At 33.7% G+C, this 21,553-nt stretch overlaps 1 pseudogene; it reads left to right on the forward strand.

The window, feature by feature from the left end:
- Positions 1-21,153, forward strand: part of LOC116753961 — a 46,572-nt pseudogene extending 25,419 nt beyond the window's left edge.
- Positions 21,154-21,553: the final 400 nt, after the last annotated feature.

A 21,553-nucleotide genomic window follows, 5' to 3' on the forward strand; every position in this document is an offset into this window, starting at 1 on the left:
CAACTGGAGGCTGGAACAGTTGCGGACTAGCTAGGCAACTCTTTTCACATTATCTCAGGGTTTCTTCCTTTGGTTTCTCCACATCATCTTTTATCTTGGTGTCCTCAGTAACATAGCCTCAAGATAGTTGAACTTCTTATCTAGTAGCTCAGTATTCCAAGAGCAAGTGTTCTGAGAGCGGAAGAAGACGTCAGTCTCTTGAAGCCAGTACCTGAAAGCAGGTACAGAATCACTTCCACTGTAGGCCATTTGCCAGAGCAGCCACAGAGCCTGCAAAGATTCAAGAAGAGGACACTTAGAGGAATGCCAAACAATTTGTAGCCATCTTTAATCAACCAAAGTAAGGTACTGAGTTTTAATTATAAGTAGAAAGACGTTATTAAAATAAAAACAAGTGTAGGGCAAATCTTTCTTATTAATGATGTTATTGAAAAATCAATGGGCATTTCTGCCAATTTATAATTGATAATTTATTCCTTTATGAAGATGAAGCATATATTGTATTAGCCTCATATTCTTTACTGAATGCTCATTCATCCCAGTTTTGGTGTTTCAAATGTTGGCAATTATTGATACTTATATACATCCCTATGCTTTTATGTCATCCAATTTTAAATAATAATTTGGCTGATCCAATGAAACTCTCCTCTAAGCCTTTCTTTTTCATTTTTTAATTCCTTTCCATCTTTTAGTAATAAAAATTTTATTTCATGGTGTGGTGTGTGGTTTTTGTTGTTGCTGCTATTTTTGGTCATTGTTGTTTTTCTTTTCTTTGTTTTGGACATTGTGGAAGGTGAAAGGGAGGAGCCTCACATATTCCAAATGCAAGAATGAGGACCTATGCTGTGAACAACATGTGGGTTCTCTAAGCATTTAAATGTTTTGTTTTATTTAATCCTCACAACAAACCTATCACAACAAATGCTCCAGTTATATAATTGAGAAAAATGTTTAATATGGGTTAATGAAATTGCACATTGGATTGAGAAATGTACCCATAATGAAGGCAGAAGGCCATTCCTTGAATTTATACTGACATTTTTATGGACAACATTAGTCTGGGTCTTGATCCTGATTCTGTAGGTATACAAGCTTTTAACTTTTACACAAATGTTAGATTAGTGGATATCTAAATTTCCTATTGGTTACAAAACTCCATGAAGGCATACATTCTTGAAAGAGATAAAATGTCTTTTGAAGATCAGGAGAAAACAATTTTTGTTAGTTAATTGAGTTGTTTAAATAGATGGCAAATTAGAAAGCAGGACTTATGTTGGAAATTCCTTGGCTATAATTCACTTTTACTTATACCTGGAAATAACTTTTCATGCATCTTGAAATTACTCTTTGGTCTTGATCCATTTTCTGAACAATATTTCCTTTTTCATGAAAGTTAGCATGTGTTTACAGCTGAATAGTTTTCTTAATCTATTTCCTGATAGTAGAATTTTGGATGTCTATAGGACTCTGTTCATTTTGTGTTCTTCCTGTTTCTTTCAGTTCAAGCTGGCATCTTGCTGAATATGGAAATCTTTTAAAACTTTGTAGATCTCCTGTTAATCTTTCTTTCTGTCCACCACATTTGACAAAAAAAAAAAAAAGAAACCTGTAGATTTCTTCAAAATAAGCACTTTTAGAACTTATATTTCTCCTAAGGAATAATGTCCTTATACTTCTTAGGAGCCCTATTTTTTATTCAGAGAATCTGTGAATTATACGTTTTAGGTCCTTAAAGGGTCTTTTATCTGACTAAACAGTGCTTTCAGGCACTGTTTTTTCCATCCATCAGTTTCTTTTTTCTTTTGGTCTGAAAATTTGTTGCCTTTTGCTTAATAACAAATTAATTAATTACTTCCCAAACAAGCATTTATTATCTCATAAAGTTTCTAAAAATCAGAAACCCAAGGGTAGCTTAGCTGGGTGGTTCTGACTCAAGCTCTCTCATGAAATTACAGTTAATCTGTTGGTGAGGTAGCAGTTATCTGACTGCTGAAGGATACACATCCACACTTACAACCATGGAAGTTGGCAGGGGCTTCAGTTCCTTGCTTTGTAGCCCTCTTCATGCAGCTGGCTTCTCCCAGAATGAGTGACCACAAGAGAGAACAAGATGCCACACTGCCTCTTGTGGCCTAGTCTTAGAATCAGAAACCGTTAATTCTCCTTCATTCTATTAGTTAGAAGTGCGCCCCCAGGTCCAGCCAACACTCAGCACAAAGGCACAGATACCAGGAGTTGGGTATCACTGTGAGTCAACTTGGAGGCAGACTACCACAATGCATTTCATCGGTTTTGGATAATCCATGGGCAGTGCCATCTCAAGTTTTACTTTTGCTTTATTATTGCTCTCATTTCTTCATACTACTCCATATACACTTGTATCTTTTCATCGTGGATGTTTTTTCTGTTTTCCACTTCATGTTTTGTTTTGTGCTTCAATCTCTATTAATTCTACTGACCCGTATTCTAGTTTTTAAATTGTCTTTTCTGCTGGGTCTAATGAGATGTTAAATCCTTCTACTGAATTTTAGTTTCAACTATTGCATTTTTTAGCTTTAAGATTTACCTTTTGCTGTTTTTATTCCTGTTCTTTGTGAAATTCTTTATTTTAAAATTTCTTTCAATAAACATCCTAATCCTTACGATTTAAAAGTTCAATACCTATTATTTTCTCTATATCCACTTTTCACAATTTTGATATTTTGATTTTTGTCTTATAATACAGGTAAGCTTTAGTTTACATGCTGGAAATTGCATAATAAAAATAAAACAGATTCTGCATAATAGTATCTTCCTTCAGAAAGGATTTAATTTTCTTCCAGTAATTAGAATATGGGCATATCACCCTCCTAGTCAATGTTGATAAATTTCCAGTTTGCCTTTTGTCCCCAGGACCTAACACTTATAAGGTTGAACTGAAAGGTTGGGATGTTTACTTGGCCTCTCATACTTGAAAAGTCCTAAGTGCTAACTTCATCTCCCTAGTGTGATAAGGCTGTTAAAATTTCTGCTTAGCTTTTAGAAGCTGCTATAAATTTGATATTTGCAAATATTACCCTAAGAATGTGAATCTTTGGAGTCAACAAACAAATATAAATTTTATTCAAAATGTTGTACTTGCTTCTCTCTGGTTCCCTTTCCTCTGTGTCTTGACCCATAAAGTCATACTTTATTTGTTAGACCTCAATGACAATTTTTGTCTCCTCAGCCCAGTGAGACTGTTATAAGCTCTAGATCACTGTATGTTTTTGCTCGTTGCCCCTGAACAGTGAATAATCAAATTTCATACCTGGGAATGGGTGGAAATTTAGCACTCACATCAATATATTTCCCATCCTTCAAAAACTTTGTCTCTCAAATACCTGCTACCATGTTTAATTCCTGATGCCTCCAAACACTGTTTTTGTATTTTAACCAGACTTTATAGCTGTTATTAGTGGGAGATTTAGTCTAATGTCATTTATTTTATCTATGCCAGAAGCAGAAGTCAAATCAAGTAATTACAACATATATGCACATTTAATACACAGATATGTAGTTTATTTTTTCACTTACTCATAATTAGTTCTTAAAAATGTTGAGTTCAGAAGCTCAGATTTAGCTATGGTTCTATAGGATGTACTGGGAGCCAGAGTATAGATATACTGATTGAAGAGAACATTATGATACAATCTGGAAAAGAACAGATAAATATTTTTTTCTGATAGTAGAAACTTATTTCCTCTGATATCTGACATATCAATTGACCTCAAGCCCAACTTTGCTGAAACAGTATAGGACCACAAAATAGCAGATTACATTCTGTTTTCTTAAAGATTCTGCTTGGAACTACCAAAACCCAGAGGGAAAATATATTTCATTGGGATTAATGGATAATATCTATTGAATGCAAAAAGTTTAAACTATATTATGCCTACAGTTGTTAACACTTTAGCAAAGAGAGGATGTAATTTTATTTATGGATTCTTGCTTTTAACTGCATTTAACTTTCTCAAAAGTATCTTTGGGCAATAAAACTTTCTGTGATTTTCTAAAAATATTTTATTTTTGGTTCTGGCTTTTTTAAGTAAGAAAGGTTATAACATTTAAAATTTTTGTAGAACTAAGAACTAATGTGATAATAGAACAAGGCTTAAAGAAGTAAAGTTATAGTATATTAGAAAATGGCAAATATGCTTTAAGAAAACATTTTAACATTTACATTTTTTACACTCAAGATCAGATATTCTATTGAAATAATTATAGTGCCAACTCATTTAAAAAATTGGTTATTAAACTTGAAATTTATTGGCACAATTTTTTATTGTCTACATGTTACTACTTTATTTTTTTCCAGTTTTTAAAAAAATATTTATTGGAGTATAGTTGATTTAAAATGTTGTGTGGCACATTTAACTGAAACTCTACTCCCTTTCCACAAAACTTTGAAAAAAATCTAAATACATTAATATGTCCCACAAAAACATGCATGATCTGAGTCCTCAATAAAGCAGATGAAGTTACCAACTTTCCAAGTTCATCTCCTGTCTCTACCTAGTTGCTTCCGTGTCTTCAGCCACTAGGAATTATGCTGTTCCTTCAAATTGTGAACTTATTCTCACCTAAAGGTCTTTTTTTATTCTCTTAAATTGAAGAGCTCTTCTTCCAGATTTTTAAATGACTTTCTCAGTTGCTTCACTTGTCTTTCCTTGTTTTTTTACATTTTCAGATTCTCTCCTCTCATTATTATAACAAAATAACATTACTCTGTTCTCTTACCCATACTGCATTTTAAAAATAGCTTCTAACATTATATATTTGTTATTTTACTTGCTTAGTATCTCTTTTTTCCCACTAAAGTGTCAGTTCTGTGAGAAGCTGTATTATCAGCGCAAATATTAGTGCTTAAAGAGAGTAAATAATTGCTATTTCTTATTGAATAAAGGACTCCCAGGCCCTTCACACACACATACAAACAGAAAAAGACAGGATGTAACTAACAAAATAACATTTATAGAATTAATCATCTGACAAATATATGTTTCTATTGATTTTTATGCATAATTTCCTTGAGAAGCAAACGGATACTTTGATCCCATCTTGAGAGATGTATGATCCCATCTGTTTAGAGATACTAAGCAAGAATCACAGTGTTTGGATCCTAGTGATGAAACATAACTAGTAGTTAGGTATGTGTTCCCTGGAGGGTGAGAGACAAGGTTTCAAATCCCAGGTTTGTCTTTTATAAGTGCTATTGTGTAATATTGGACAATTTGCTCTGTACACCTCAGTGTCTCATCTATACAATCAAAATGATTATAACTATAATACTTCATGAAGTGGAATAAACTAGGTACATTCTAAAACAGACTAATGAAACAATAAAATTTAGTTATTATTTTCACTATTAGTTCTTGTTTCAGGAGATACAGGCTATGAATGACCATTTAGGTCTCCGAGGCTCATTTTTCTCATTTTCAAAAATAGAATTTGCAAAACTTACAAATGTTTTTATCTTTGAAGGTAGAGAATAGTTAGTGATTGCTCTTACCATTTAGAGTATCTCAACACTGAAAAACAATAATTAGGACTCTATTCTATTTTCTCTTTTCCAAAGTAAGTAAACAATCTCATGGATTTTAATATCATCAAGGTTGACATTTTTAATTTTATTCTCAATCAGAGACCAGCTTCATGAAGAGCACAAAATCTGACTTTGCTGTTATTAAGGAACACTGTCAAACACACAACTCCTGGGCTACTATGTCTTTTCTTTGCCATGTGGGTGGGTCAAGGGTAGTGGGAACAAACGAGTCTCTAATTGATCTTACTCTGCCATGGTGCATGTGGAGTCAGCAAAGTTGGTATCTCCTTTGAACTTTCACTATATTCTCTATGTCTTTAGGTGAGATTCATTTATAATTATAACAGGAGATTTTTAAGTTCAGTTAAAAACAAACAAACAAACAAACCTCAGTGTAGCTTAAATAAAGAAAGGATTTTATTGGCTTACTTATCTGAAAAGTTAGAGGCAGGCAATACTGGATCCAGTCTCCCCTAGGACTTCATGTCTCTGTCTCTCCAGAATGCTTTAATGATGTCAGTTTCCATACCAGAGCTCCAGATTCTACTGTTAGGATAGTAACATCACTACAGCATATTCAGACCACACATTTTTACAGTTTCCAATCCAAGAGAAATTAGTGTGTGTCTTTTGCTGTATCTTGAAATCTTGGAGATTACTTGTTTCCATTTATTTGAATCATCTTTCAGTGACCAGAGAGGTTTGTTTTAGGCCATCAGTTCTACCCAAGCCATGTAGCTAAGAATGGGAAGAACAAAAAATGTTGATGGAGAAAAAAGAATTGGACCTGAAGAAGAAATCAGCAAATGTCTACTAACCTGTTTTAAGTTACACATTTTCATATTGAGAAAACCTGTCTGATAAATACCACCAGGAATACAGCAGCAATAAAACAAATATGGTTTATTTAATTTTCTGCAGTATTGGCAAACACTGTCCATGAGTAACACTGGGGCAGATAACTAAAAGGGAATGGGAAAGGACTTTTAATACGGCTTGCATTTCTGCCTAATGACTATTTCTAAGGAGCAGTTTAGAGAAGCATGAAACATTGCTAGATGTTTGTCACAGCAGTCCTATTCAGGAGGCAGGAGAAACAAAGCAGGGCTAAGGAAATCATTGGTAAGGAAGCCATAATTTCTCAAATTATGTGTCCTTAGTCATGTCTAGTTGAAAACATTCTTTTAGTTTCCGTTAGAAATGCTATAGTCTGATTACTAGTCACAGTAAGAAGATGACTTTGGGTTGTGCTTCTTCAGAAACCACAAAGTTAGGGTAAATGAGGAATGCTGTGAAAACAAAAAACAAAAGTGAACCCCCCAAAAAAATCCTCTTTGAAGAACTGAGGATGGAAATTAAAGCTACTTCAATTGTGACCCAAAATAGATCAGATCCTTTAAACAAAGACAGAATGTTCTATTTTCACTGATTTAATTTCAAACAGTTACGTTTCTCACAGCTGAGAGTTTTAATCAACAAGGTTTCTCAGCACTAGGTGTTTGAAGTTAGTAAAAGAAGTCTTTACATATTCAAAATAGATAACTGCCACACTTAAAAAAAAAGATATTATTTTTTTAGTGCAGTTTTAAGTTCAAAGCAACATTGAGGGGAAGGTACAGCGATTTTTCCATATGCTCCCTACCCCTTATATGCATAGCTTCCCCAGTTGTCAATATCCCCCACCAGAGTGGCACATTTGTTATAATTGATGAACCTACATTCACACATCTAATCACTAAAAGTTTACAATAAAGTCCACTCTTGGTGTCGTATATTCTATGGGTTTGGACAAATATATAATAACTGTACCCAACATTATAGTATCATACAGAATAGTTTGACCACCCTAAAAATTCCTTGTGCTCTGCCTAGTCATCCCTCTACCCACCCCCAGCCCCTAGAAATTACTGATTTTTTTTTCACTGTCATATGATTTTACCTTTTCCAGAATGTCATGTAGTTGGAATCATGACATGATAATGACTTTTGAGATTGGCTTCTTTTGTTTAGTAATATGCATTTAAGGTTCCTCCATGACATTTCATGGCTTGATAGCTCATTTCTCTTTACCACTGAATGATATTCCATAGTCTGAATGTACCACAGTTTATCCATCCTCTACCAAAGATATCTTTGTTGCTTCTAAGTTTTGGCAATTATGAATAAAGCTGCTATAAATATCTGTGTGCAGGTTTTTGTGTGGACGTACATTTTCAGCTCCTTCAGGTAAATACCAACGAATTTAATTGCTGGATCATATGGCAAAAGTATATTTAGTTTCATAAGAAACCATCAAACTGGCTCTGCAATTTTGCTTTTCTACCAGCAATAAATGAGAGTTACTGTTAATTCATGTCCTCTCCAGAATTTAGTGTTGTCAGTGCTCTATATTTTGGCCATTATAAGTATGTAATGGCATTTTGTTGTTTTAATTAGCATTTTCCTGATGAGAAATGATGTGGAACATCTTTTCATATGCATATTTGCCATCTGTATATCTTTGGTGAAACATCTGTTTAAGGTCTTTGGCCTGTTTTCTAATTGGATAATTTTCTTCTTATTGTTGTTTTTAAGAGTTCTTTGTATATTTTGGAAAATAGTCCTTTTTCAGATGGGTCTTTGTGAATATTTCCCAGTCTGTGACTTGTCTTCCTATTCTTTTGGCATTGTCTTTGGAAGAGCAAAAGTTTTTAATTTAATGAAGTCCAGTTTATCAATTATTTCTTTCATGGATTGTGCATTTTTTTGTTGTCTCTAAAAAGCCATCAACACAAGGTCATATAGGTTTCCTTCTTTTTTTTTTTTTTTTGAGTTTATAGTTTTGTGTTTTACATTTATTTAGGTCTGTGATCCATTTTGAGTTCATTTTTGTGAAGGGTGTGATGTCTGTCTGCAGATTTAAAAAATTATTTTTTGCATGTGGATGTCCAGTTGTTCCAGCACCATTTGTTGAAAAGACTATCTTTCCTCCATTGTACTGCCTTTGCTCCTTCGTCAGAGATCAGTTGAATGTATTTATGTGGATCTGTTTGTTTTCCCTATTCTGTTTCATTGATCTATTTGTCTGTTTTTGGCCAGTACCACACTGTCTTGGTTATTGTGTCATTAAAATAAGTCTTGACATTAGGTAGTGTCAGTTTTCCAACTTTGTTCTTTTCCTCCAATAATCGTGTTAGCTATTCTGGGTCTTTTGTCTCTTCATACAGACTTTGGAATCAGCCCATCAATAGCCACAAAATAATTAGCTGATATTTTGGTTGGGATTACATTGAAGCTATAAATCAATTTGGGAAGAACTAACCTCTTGATGATATTGAATCTTCCTATCTATGAACATGGAATATCTATTTATTTAGTTCTTCTTTGATTTCATTCATCAAAGCTTTGTTGTTTTCCTTATATACATCTTGTACATCTTTTATTAGACTTATACTTTAACATTTCATCTTTTGTAATGTCGATTATATTATATCTTTAATTTCAAATTCCACTTGTTTATTGCTGGTATATAGGAAAGTGGTTGACTTTTGTATATTAATTTTGTATCCTGAAACCTTGCTATAATTGCTTATTTCAGGAGTTTGTTGTTGTTGTTGATTCTTCAGATTTTTTACATAAATAGTAATGTCATTTGCAAACAAAGACAGTTTTTATTTCTTTTTCCCCAATCTGTATCTTATTTCCTTATCTTATTACATTATCTAGAACTTCCAATATTATATTTAAAGGAATGGTGAGAGGGGATATCCTTGCCTTGAACCTGATCTTAGTGGGAAAACTGAGTTTCTCACCATTAAGTACTATGTTATCTATAGTTTTTTATAGATATTCTTTATCAAGTTGAGGAATTCTTCTCTATCCCTATTTTACTGAGAGTTTTTATCATGAGTAGGTGTTTGCTTTTGTCAAATGCTTTTTCTGAATCTATTGATATAGTCATGTGATTTTTCTTCTATATTCTACTGATGTGATGTATTATATTAATTTATTTTCAACTGTTGAACTAGACTTGCATACCTGGGATAAATCCCACTTAGTCATGAGGTATACTTTTTTTTATACATTGTTGATTTTGATTTGCTAATATTTTGTTGAAAATTTTTACAGCTATATTTCATGAGTCTAGTGTTCTATTTTTGTAATATTTTTGTCTGACTTTGGTATTAGGGTACTGTTGGCTTCATTAAATTAGTTAGGAATTGTGTCTTCTGCTTCTGTTCTCTGAGATTGTAGAGAATTGGTATAATTTCTTCCTTAAATGTTTGGTAGAATTCACCAAAGACCCAATCTGGGACACTCTATAACTTATTGTTAACTAAAATATCCATGAAAACCCTTAAATAACTTAAACATATGTGGTAAAAAAAAGTAGTACTATTCTTTGTTCTGTTTTTTTAATTTTGTTTTACCATGGACATTTAGTCTAAAAATTAACTTTAGGAACCTTTTATTCTGTCCTAATAATTTTTCATATAAGAAACCAGAGATATGTATTGGTGAAATAACTTGCTCAAGTTCAGAAGCTAATTAGTGCCAGACCTAAGAGTAGGTTCTCTCTCCACAATACTGCACTGTTACCAGCTAAGTGGCAACAAATAAGAAATGTTTGTACAGAAAGGTGCATGCTACAGTACTACTAGTTGTAAGAACTCACTCGGACAGAAGTTCCTTCCCTTAAATAATCCATCATCTTCTTCCATGGGTCTGCTATTTGTATGCCATTCATTTGGACAGTTTAATTATTGGTAAAATAATTTCAACTGCCATTGGAAAAAAACTTTTTATTATTTTATCAGAAAAATATTAGCTACAGCTTTTCCCATCTGAAAAGAAAGAAAAAACACCAACTTATCAAGAAGGAAAAGTTGGAGGGCTATCTTCTTAACTATGATGATTTGGGAAGTAAAATCTCATTATGGGAAGAAAGGGGTGGGGTGGGGGGAAGGTGTTTGCCTTGATAGCTAAAACTGACTCTTCACTGTCCCCGGTCCTTCTCAAGGGATCTATTGATAGTTTCATTCATTCAACAGACACTTTTGAACATCATTTTGTGTCAGGCACTATTCTAAACTATAGAGATATATAGTAGCAGTTATTAAAGTAAACCAAGTCCTTGCCTTTAGAGAACATACTTTCTAGTGAAGGGAGGCAGAAATAATCCAATAAGGAAATAAATATATAACATTCCAAATAAAATAGGGAATGGGATTTGGGGGCATTCATTCAACATGTATTTATTTCACATCTGTTAAATGTAAGTGCAATCTCACCTCTTGGAAATTCAAAGACAGAAGTGTTTCATCCTTGGGAATTCACAGTGGGAAGCACAGATGAATAAACAGGCAAAGTTAGATTAAAGCTTTATAGAAGAGCAAAAATGGAATATAGAAACTTATACATTCTGCCTTATTCTTTCCAGAGTTATGGTGATTGGAAAGATGCCATTAGCATAAGCTAGTTGGGAGAAAAGTAACTACCTGGTCAATTGGAAGCCCCACCCTGATGATCAGACCTCTCATTGCTGAACTTAGATAGATTTTTACTATAGCAAACGAACTGTAAATAAAAGAACTGTGAAAGAACTATGGGTATTCTACAGAGTAACCCAGACTATTAGAAACATAATATGAGCCACAAATAAAAGCCACATATGTAGTTTAAATTTTTCTAGTTGCTTGATAAAAAGTGAAATGGATTCTAATAATATATTTTATTTAACTTGATATGTTCAAACTATTATTTCAACATTTAATTACTATAAACTTATGAATGAGATTTATATATTTTTCTTTCCATACTGTCTTCAAAATCTAGTACATATTTTCACCTAAGCACAGCTCATTTTGGACTAGTGATATTTCAATTGTTCAATAATTCATGTCTACCATATTACACAGCATAGCTATAGAACTTTCCATCTCAGCCTACCCTGCCTTTCTGCTGAGATTTTTATCTTAGACAATAAAGATATGTAGAGATTTCAGCATAGTTAGAGTATGGATTTTCTAGATTGTTTTGATTATAAATTGCAGCTGGCAACTTTGGGGGCTTTTCTGTTTATGTTGAATATTAAGTTAATAGTTCTAATAAGTTACAAGGTAGTAGACATTTTTGTGTAGAGAAAAATGATGCTGTATCTGAATAAAATAAGCCGAATCTCTGTGAGCCTCTTACCCCTGCTAAATTACTGTAAAATTATTAATTATTTTAAGAATCAAACACAAATTTTTCCTTTTTCTTTTTTTTTTTTTTGGTCCAATAACAATGAGAGTATGAAGGTCAGGCTCAAGTGTCCCAAGATTTTCTGAAATTGTAAAACACAGTGTAACAGAGAAGAATCTGCATTTCTTCTGGTTTCTCATTGAATTACATAGTAACTAAGAACTGCCAACTTGCTGACTATATATATTTTTAAGTTCAAAAGGCAAAAGGTGAGTATTCACCATTGACCTGCTTGTCAAAAACACTGAACAACTTTTTCTAGATGCTGACAGTTTATTTGAGTTTTTTCCTGATTTGTCCTTACAGCCTTCTCTCACAGGTGTTTTCTTTCTGTGCTTTTTCAGAGCATTTGTTCAGGTGATGCTTGAATTTATAAACTCACTAAAGTATAAGATCTAATTTAGTCAATCAGAACCAAGAGTCTGTAATCTGGAAAGGTAGATTTTAGGTATCACCATACAGTATAAATAACATACATCATTTAAAAAAATAATCTATTTTGATATTTAATTAGTAAGTTATTGGTAATTATGACTCAACATAACTATGGAAAGACTAATAATGAAATATCCTCCAAATCTAAATGATATTCTTATAGGACACAAATTAAAAAGTTATTCTTTTATATATATATAATCTGACCAGAAAATGAAAAAAGTTAATTATTCTTCACTGTAGTAATTTATGGATAACTTCCATTTTTTGATTTTTCTAATTGAATAGTTAGTTGATAGCTATATAAAGAAATTTTTATTCCCCTATACTGTTTCCCTGCCTTTGTTTCAGGTCAAGTGGTATTGAAGCATTGATCTTTTGTAGGTTGCAATTTTCTCATTAATACAACTTGAGGACACCACTATGTTCACCCCAAAACAAGCTTAAATACAGTCATCAAATACATACAACAGAATGCGTTATAAACCTTTAATTTTTCTTTGGTGATTTACTGGGGAAATGTTTAAACCTCTCCAAGAATTTTAACATTCCTGAGTATATTTACTTCTATTTGTGTTGTGTTGGTCCACTTTACTTGAGATATTAACTTGCGAGAAAAGATCTGCCAAATTACCTTAGGTTTCCTATTTGTCAACATGAAATACAAAATGTTAAAAGATTTTTCTTCTAAACGCAATTTATTTTTTAAGTCAGTATTTAAAACTTAAGGGTTGACCAAGTTTACTAATTGAACATTTTTATTATTAGATTATAAAGTTGCTTAAACATGTCTATGTATGCCATTTATTTTATCCTGAGACTACAGATTTTTAACTTAAATCTATATTCTATGTTACTGGGTTGAACCTCTCTTTTAAATTATCATAATTACTTTTCCTTTGATGTATATTCCTCTTTTAAATTTCCTTTGGTATGAGAATCTGCAGATATTTTATAATGTAGTATTTGTTCCTCCGTATTATATTTGTTATAGCATGCTATGAAAACTACATTCAGACTTTTAAAATTTCATTCGACATTTTAATAGTAACTTCCTACAAAATTTTTAAGGAAAGCATCACTATTTTATAGTTAAAAAAGGAAGAATAGGATAAAGAGGCAATTCTAGAAATTCCAAATGGTCTATTCAAATCTAGGGGCAATTGCGGTAGACCATGTTGATTCGCCAAAGATCTAGTGTCCCAGTTAGCTAGTTATACAGGTAGACTCAGGCATCTGAAGTGTATTTTCAAACCATCATTTTTTATCTAGTTATTATAAGCCTATTCACTAAGTAGAAAGGAAACACAAAAAATTTAGTCATGGGATGAAAATGCTAAAAGTAGGATATTTTATAGTTAGCTGTCTAAGGAAAAGAGCCAACATAGGTTCTCAGGATGTTTATTAGGACAAAGTCCTGATAAATAATTTTGACCAAATGAAAATATTTGAAAGGACAGGTAAACTGAGGTATAGAGAGTAGAACAAATTATCTGAAAGAGTATTTGTTCAACAATTTTTTTAATTTTTTATTCTGAGGTGAGTATAGATTCATAGGAAATTGCAAACACACACACACACACACACACACACACACACACACGGAGATTACGCATGCTTCACCCACATTTCCCCAGTGGTAACATCATGAGTAATCATAGTATAGGATCAAAACCAGGAGATTAACATTGGTATATGCTACACAGAATTCATTTGTTTGTGTGTATATGTGTGATATGTAGTGTTATGCATTTTTATCACATGTATGGATTCATGTAACTACCACCTCACTCAAGATACAGAGCTGTTACAGTACCACAAGGTCCATCAGACTAACCCTTCATAGCCTCGCCCAAACGTTCTCTCATCTCCATCCCTAACCTCTGTAAACCACAAAACTATTGTCTATCTCTATAATTTTGCTATCCAGAAATGTCAAATAAATGGAATGATACAATATCTAATCTTTTGAGACTCGCTTTTTATTCACTCAGCAAACGCCCTTGAGATCCATCCAAGTTTTTGTATGAACTTCACATTCTCTTTCTCCTCTCTAGGATTTCAGTGCTAGACAGAGAGTCCTGTATTTCTCTGCAGGTCCTTGTGGCTCTATTCTTTTTTTTTTTTTTTTTTAAGTCTGTATTCTCTCTGTTTTTCAGATTATTCAGATTGGGTAAAGTCTATTGACATATCTTTGAGTTCACTGATTCTTTTTTCCATCATCTCATTCTGCTATTGAGCCTATCCATTGAGGTGTTCTCCCCCAACCCCCTTTGGTTACTATATTTTTCAGATCTATGATTTCTTTTTGTTTCTTTTTTATATTCTCAATTCCTTTGACAAGATTTTCTATTTTTTCACTTGTTTCATGACTGCTCATAATTGCTCATTGAAGCATTTTAATGATCACTACTTTAAAATCCTTGTCTGGTAACTACAGTTTCTCAGTAATCTCAATGTTGATGTCTCTTGATTGTACTTTATACAAGTTGTTTATTTGTAAAAGAGAAATTATTTGCAAAAGAGATTTTTTTATTGTCATGTGACTGTTTTGGATATTACGTTGTGAGACTCTGGAATCCATATAATCCTTTTTAGTAGGCAGTTGTCCTGTTTAGGATACATTGGAGTTAGATGAGGGTGAAGGTTCAGCTCCTCGTTGGTTCTTGTTGACACCAAGGTAGGGTGAGGGAGATCAGAGTACTGAGTAACCTTGCCTCACACAGCCTCATTCAGTCTTGTTGCTGCTGGATGGGAGTAAAGGCTCAGCTCCTCATTAGGTCTTGCTGGTACTGAGACATGGTAAGTTGAGTGCTAACTAACCCACCTTCTACCACATTGTTAGGTATTATTGCTGCTGACTGTGGTTGGTGGTTCAGCTCCCTGCTGGACCTTCATGAAATTTCCATAGTAGGTGAATTAGAGCATTGCCTAATTGCTTCTTCTGTATAGAGGATTGAAGACCTACTCCCTGTTTAGGTACACTGACATTACCCTAGTTGTATAATTAGAGCATTGCCTCTTTATGCCAAGTAGGGGATGGAAGATCAACTCCTGTGGTTGGCAAACTCTAAAATTGTCCCTCAATATTTTTCTCTTTAATCCCCATGACCATAAGTATAGAGATATCTTGCCCATGATTATGTCATTACAGAGTAAAATGGATTTTGCAGATGTAATTAAGGTTTCTAATCAGTTGACTTTGAGATAAAATGGAAATTATCCTAGTGGGTCTAATCTAATTATATGAACCCTTTAAAAGCAGAGATACTTCTCTAGCTAGTAGCAGAATGGGAAGTCAAAGATATTCAAAGGAAAAAAAAAAAGATTTCAGACATCTTTGCTGGTTTTAAAGATGGAAAGGGCCATGTTCATGGAGCATAGAGCAGCCTCAAGGGGCTGAAAGCAACCCCTAAGCAACAGCAACCAATTATTAAAAGTAGGATTATGGTGGTTGATTATATGAATAAGATGCTTAAAGATTTTTCTGAGACATGCATATTAAGCTACCTGATTATGTCCCTTGAGTGGTATCCCTAGGCCACTACCAAGCCATCTGTTGTACAGAACCTTGTATTATGTGACTCTCAAGATGTTGATCTTAATTTAATTATCTAAGGATGGCCCAGGTCATTGCTTTATTACTAAAAGAGTAATCCAAAGTTTCTAAGTTATCCTAACTCTTAGTGGAATTTAAAAAATAATAATCACAATTTGTTTTCTCTGAGTGCTGTGACAGCAGAATGTGAATGAGAAAAATCATAAATGAGGATGATCTGTGGAGATAGATCTGATTTTATGCTGGGTATAAAGAATATGGCTTAGAATCATTTGGTTTGTTTTTCACTGAATCACTATTTTTTATATGAATTGTCATTTTAAAACTTTATTATTGCATAGATTTTGTAGATATGATCCTTTGTCAATACAAAGACTCAATAATGGAGCAGAGGAACAAATGCAAAATAAAACTTTAAAGGATTTTCCTATCTCCGTATCTTTGATGGCAAGGGCAGTGAGCAACAGTATTAAGAGCACATAGATCCAGAAAAGGTGGGAGAATCTCCTGCTAAAGGATTCTTGAAGAAGTTTCATTGCAAAGTTAATTTTATGGAAATACAAGGAATGCTCACAGGAACAGTCAGGATTTCAAGGCTGCTTATCCAAAATTTAAAAATCTATTACAGTACAAAAGTGAAATACAGACTTTAGTGGAAGAAGCAATAATTTCCTGAATGTTAAAGAAAACACTTAACAGTTATATAAAAGTAGGAGTAAACTTTATTTACAACTGCAGCTATATTCTCATATTCAGTATTGAAATCAATCAAGACTGAAAAGCTAAAGTGTCATTTACAAGCTATTCCCTCATGGTCCCTTTTTACTCAAATCACATTTGGAGCCTGTCTTCTGTGATAGAAGGTAACATTTGCTGCATGTACTGGGTGGCATTTGCAATATGCCCTTACTGAAATCCCAAATCATATTTATAAAGAAAGGTTCAATCAAAAAACATTTTCAACCCATTTACTGATACATACTTTATAATCTTCAGTACTTTCCCTGTTTCCTAATATACAAGTTTGTTACAAACTGACTATCATGCAAAGGAGAAGAAAATAATAATTTTTACATGGCAAGAACACAAGATTTCAAGCTGATTTTTACGTTTGTGAATATGTGTCGTTGGCTAGATTTGGTTAAACATTCCCTGAAATGAATTCAAGACTGTTTTCAGGTATCAGATGAAAAAGCATATGTATGAATAAAGATCCTATATTTGTGTTACTGCAGAGTTTTGTTTCCTCCATAGATATATTATATATAAAAAGTAAATCAAAAAATAAGACTAAAAAAATTATGTTTCCTGAGCATCTACAAAATTTATTATAAATCTCTTGTTCCCTTTCCAACATTAGATGTTTGTGTGTTGTTACCAAAACTATTTATGCACAAGTGAAGATTTTCAAAGTGCAGGAGGATTTAGGGTGGAGAAATGGAAGAATGTATTGAATCCAATGATATACAACTATATACTTTTCAAAATAGGCTCAATTTTTTTTACCTTAAATGGGTTAAACTTTGCTATGACTACAAAGTAAATAAGAATGCATATTCATGCATATCTTAAAATGAAGATTTTGAATATAAAATATATACATTTCATATATGGCAAACCTTTGAAATTAGTGAAAATTAAATTAAGGTCTAATAAATACCTAATTTTAGCTGGGTAATAGCTGGGTAGCTATTTGAAGAATAAAATGAAGCTGGATTTCTCTGTCTCTATATCAGAAATAATTCTGGCTGACTCAGAATTTTAAACAAAAAAGGCAGCTACTAAATAAATTATGAGTGAATATTCATTGTGGAAAAGTGACGCAAATTCCAACAGAGCCTTATGTTGAAATAAAATCATCACAAAAAATTATGGAAGATAAATTCAAAATCTAGTTCTATGGTTAAAAGAGATAATATGCACATTCTTTTTATTATAAAATAAACAGTAGTAAATCAGTAAAAGGAACATCCCAAATAAATGAGAGTAAAGAATGAAATGAATTATACAACAAATGATCAACCTCACTAATAAAGAAGTTAAAAATAGATTTCAAAAAGTACCTTCCCCATCTATCTATCTGTTTATATTTCTCTATACCAATATATATGTTCACATTTCATCAACAGTCACATAAAAGAACTTTCTTTTCTCCATGCCAACAACAGTCTTAATTATTCTTGTCAATCTTATATGGGTGGGCAAAGATAAGCAAAGACAAAATTATTGTTGGCGTGGAGAAACAAATCTCTTTATATTTTGTTGATGGAATGTGAACTCAATTTCTACATCATTTTAAATCATTTATTAAAAGACAAACATTTTAAAGAGCTTGCCACATTCTCACCTTTAGAATATCACAAACATATTTGCATGAATGGGACAGTACAGGCATCTATATACTGTTGACCCTTGAACAATACTGGGGTTAGGGGCACCAACCCTCTACACCAACCAGCTGAGGACCCATGGTACATATTTAGTGAAAAAAAAAATCTGCATGCAGGTGGACCCGCATTTCAGACCAGTGTTGCTCAAGGTCAACTGTAGAAGGTTTTCAGTTTTTCACATCATTGTTTGTGCTCTTCCTCTTTGGTAGATTAATAAATGAAATATGACCCACCCATATGACTATATCAATTTGTAGCAACAACAAACGGATGTTTAGAATTTAGTGTGAAACGGCAAACAAAACATTGTAAAATACTTAGTATAGTATCAGGATGTTTATTAAAATATGCAGTAATAATATATGATTTATTATCATGAAAGCATATTGAAATGAATTAATCATATTTCATCATTTATTTCACAAATACTTTGAGACTCCACACTGTGTCAATCATGTGGTTCTTTCTCTTTTTTATGTCATTATTATGCAACCATATGATTATTAATTATTTTGTAATAGTTGTGCAAATAGTTGGTACACATATATCTACATGGTAAAAATAAGCAATAAAATGACCATCTTTTTTTTTTGTGGTACGTGGGCCTCTCACTGTTGTGGCCTCTCCCATTGCGGAGCACAGGCTCCAGATGCGCAGGCTCAGCGGCCATGGCTCACGGGCCCAGCCGCTCTGCGGCATATGGGATCCTCCCAGACCGGGGCACAAACCCAAGTCCCCTTCATCGGCAGGCGGACTTAACCACTGCGCCACCAGGGAAACCCTAAAATGAACATCTTTTAATCCACAATCCAACTTAATTGGAACCTTGCCAATAACACTGCATCATCTTCTGTGCTTCTCCAAATTACCATCAAATGCCTCATTTTATTTTAATTATTATTCCCAAACTGTGTGTATCATTCCCTTACTTTTTATTTTAATATTTTTCAAAGTATAATATTCATATAAAAACAAGTAAGCGACCAGTTTGATGATTTTCACACTTACACAATAAAGCAAAACAAACACAAAAACAAAAAAAATAACAACAATCCCCAGATGGAGAAACAGAACTTTACTAGCACCCAAGAAGCTACTCATTCCCCCTTTAAGTCAATATTTTCTTTGAATGGTAACCACTTCCCTATCTTACCCACTGTATCACTTTTGCCTGTTTTGGAATTTTATATAAATAGAATTATAGTGTTTTGTTTCTTTTGTTCAATATTATTTGTAAATTTCGCCTATCTTGTTCAATGAAGCAATGGCTCATATAGTCTCGTTAGATAGCTGTTTGTTATAATGTAGTCTAATTTATTGTTTTTTCTCATTTACAGTTTGTACTTTTGCATCGTGTCTTATACCCTGTGACTATAAAGAGAGCATATATTACATTTAAAATTTTTTATTGCTTACAGTATTTAAATTTAAATCAATGACCAATGTGGAATTATTTTCTATGTATGCTGTGAGTTAGGGTCACAAGTTTCATTTTTTTCCATGAGGATTTTCATACTGAATAGCCCATGCCTTTTCCCATACCTGAAACCCACACTTTCATCACTGCATTCCCACATCACTCTTACATGGTTTATTTAGAGTTACACATATGATATGGCTGCATAAAATCACTGAAGCCTCTTCGGCTTACAACTAAATCTTTGGATAAAATACAAAAAATCTCCTAGGAAAGAAAAAGAGACTCTGCATTGACAAATTGTAGAGAAATAGAAAGGAACTATCTACCTTTTGCACTCTCTGTAGTCATGAACAGAACATGATCAAAAGGCATTACACTGGCCTTCTGTTTCAAGATGAGGCCTGTGTATACTCACTTCCCCATCAGCATCGTTATTTAAAACAACGGGTCTCTTGTTAAAATTTCAAATTTCTTGGGCAAAAATATATCCACAGGGTTTAGATGAGGCCAGGCATTGCTTCTTCAGTATCTCAAGCACCAGAAAAATATGTTAATTCCTGAAGGAAACGATATTAAACTTGTATCAGATTCAGCAAACCCCAACAGTTAAAAACACGGATATCAGAAAATTTTTGCATAGTATTTATGTTGCTGAAAAAGGATGTTCAGCAGGCTGATGATTAACACCTAAGTTGTCCAGCTACAAAAACAGTAAGGTGCTGGATGATTCCTGTTTATGATATATATATATATATATATATTTTTTTTTTTTGCGGTATGCAGGCCTCTCACTGTTGTGGCCTCTCCCATTGTGGAGCACAGGCTCCGGACACGCAGGCTCAGCGGCCATGGCTCACGGACCCAGCCGCTCCGTGGCATGTGGGATCTTACCGGACCGGGGCACGAACCCGTGTCCCTTGCATCGGCAGGCGGACTCTCAACCACTGCGCCACTAGGGAAGCCCTGTTTATGATGTTTTAAAGACACAATTAATGCCCTGTGTCAGAAAAAAAAAAGTTAATAAGCAGCTTTTCATTCTTTGAATGGACCAGGCACATTTCCTACTTCTCTGACCTCAAGTTGGAGGACCAGGTCATTTTGTTCTGGGCAGGGTAGAAGGGATTACTGATTACCTCCTCTTTCCACTTGGTTTCTGTGCAGGATGGCATCCTTCTGGCCATAGGCTTATACATCCACCTGAGCAGTGTCTATAATGCTGGGGTTGGCTCCATCTTTGACAGAGTTCTGACTGAGCTGGTGTTCAAAATGAAGCAGATGGATAAGTTGTAGCTGGGAATCCTGCAAGCCACTGTGCGTTTAACCCAGATGCCAAGGGTCTGTCCAAGCTCCCAGAGGTTCTGTGGAAGTTTATGTTATTCTTGAGACCTATACCAAGCAGAAGTATCTGGAACAACCAGGCAGCTTTGCAAAACTGCTGCTGTGCCGCCCCGTCCTGCACTCCATCAGCTTGAAATGCCTGGAGCATCTCTTCTTCAAGCTCACGGGGGACATGCCCATTGACACCTTCCTCATGGAGATGGAGATCCTGCTGCAGTTCACCTGAGCCTCACCAGTTACAGCCTCCTCTACCTCATAATTGTTTATGATAAATGTAAACAAGTATAATCAGATTGTAGAGGGAAGAAAAAATTGGGAGAAGTTGAGCACATTAGGGAAATGAAGATATTAAGGGAGTAAAAAAAGGTATTCTGAAATGAATGAAAAGTAAGAGCATTTGCACTAGCAAACTTACTGTATGAGAAATGTTAAAGAAATTTCTTTAGGCTGAAGGAAAATAATACCAGAGGGAATCCTGGGTCTTTAAGAATGAAGAGAGACCAGAAATGCTAAACACCTAGTTAAATACAGTAGACTATTTTTTGTTTTAATTTCTTTAAAATATAAACACATATTGACAGCAAAAAGTATAACAATGTCCAATGGGACTTTCAGCATATGTAATA

This window comes from Phocoena sinus, chromosome 5, assembly GCF_008692025.1.
Source record: "Phocoena sinus isolate mPhoSin1 chromosome 5, mPhoSin1.pri, whole genome shotgun sequence".
Taxonomy (NCBI): Eukaryota; Metazoa; Chordata; class Mammalia; order Artiodactyla; family Phocoenidae; genus Phocoena; species Phocoena sinus.